This window comes from Apium graveolens, chromosome 2 (assembly GCF_009905375.1).
Source record: "Apium graveolens cultivar Ventura chromosome 2, ASM990537v1, whole genome shotgun sequence".
Lineage (NCBI taxonomy): Eukaryota > Viridiplantae > Streptophyta > Magnoliopsida > Apiales > Apiaceae > Apium > Apium graveolens.
In genome coordinates, this window is record NC_133648.1 from 88,647,949 (window position 1) to 88,649,325 (window position 1,377).

The window sequence follows — 1,377 nt, forward strand, 5'->3', positions numbered from 1 at the left end:
TTAAATTAAAAGATCACCCCAATTATGGGGAGTAGGAAGAAATATTTAGACTGAGAAAATAGAAGTCAAGCAAGATAGGAAGAACCAGGATGGTACTCCTATTGGGCAATCCATGGACCTGCCTAAAACAAAACTTATACTTTTACCCCTAACCACCACCTTGAGGAAATAATGTGGTGTGAAATTCTTTCAGGACCTTTAAGTCGCTAAGCTCTCAGAGTTCCAAGGGAATAGCTGACCCAGCCGAGGCAAGAGCCTGGCTAAATGAAATACAGGAATCATTTGAGATTCTATTATAGAAACAGTTTATAATCATCCAGTCAGGCATGACATGGTGTGCACTTCCTTAGCATCTCCTTATATCGATCCCAAGCCTCACACAGAGATTCTCCAGTTTGTTGTGCAAACTGAGTAAGAGCATTCCTGATTGCAGCAGTCTTCGCCATAGGAAATAATTTAGTGAGAAACTTTTGAGCAAGATCCTCCCATGTGGTGATAGACCCTGGTGGTAGAGAATGTCATCAGCACTTTGCCTTATCCCTCAGAGAAAATGGGAAGAGTTGCAGCTTGATAGCATCTTCAGTCACCCCATTGAACTTGAAAGTGTCGTAGATCTCGATGAAATCCTTGATGTGCATGTTGGGGTCTTCTGTTGGAGAACCCCCAAACTGAACTGAGTTCTGTATCATCTAAATCGTGCTGGACTTGATCTCAAAGGTGTTAGCCGAGATGGCTGGTCTGATGATGCTCGACTGAATATCATTGATCTTCGGCTGAGAATAGTCCATCAAAGCCTTAGGAATTTCTGCTTGATCTCCCATCACTATTAAAGCTGGTTCCTCGACTTTCTCTTCTTCTTCTACTTTCTCTTTGTCCTCAAAAACTTCCCTTCGAATCACTACAGCTTCTTCCTCGGCTTGATCTAGAGTTCTCTTACAAGACCGCGAACGCGTATGCATACACGCTCGCTAGAGTACCTGAAACACAACAAGGAAAACAGTAGGTAAGTAACAATGTCCGAGTCAATGAACTTTAACGATCATTGATGCACATGAACTAAAAGTTAACACCGAGTCCCTGGCAGTGGTGCCAAAAACTTGTTAGTCGATAAGTACGCGCTAATAATTCATGCAAGTATACGCGATCGCAAGTAATATAGAATTATTTCTAGTTCATTCCCACAGAGACTGGTTAAATTAACTATGTGATTTATGCACTTATGCAACAATGATATTGCTATTATTCAATGCTAAGAAGAATAACAAGTTTTTGAGTTTTGATTATACTATGATTAACTATTGAGAATTATACTAGAGAACATTAACTAAAGAGATTAAATAGAGTTGAATAATATATGACACAAACATGGGATTCTAA

The 1,377-nt window shown here is 39.9% G+C and overlaps 1 non-coding gene across 1 annotated transcript; it reads left to right on the top strand.

Moving 5' to 3' along the window:
* Positions 1-326: 326 nt before the first annotated feature.
* On the top strand, positions 327-431 carry LOC141710381 (small nucleolar RNA R71). The gene has a single exon (XR_012570905.1). It is a non-coding gene; the product is annotated as a small nucleolar RNA R71 (small nucleolar RNA).
* The last annotated feature ends 946 nt before the right edge of the window (positions 432-1,377 follow it).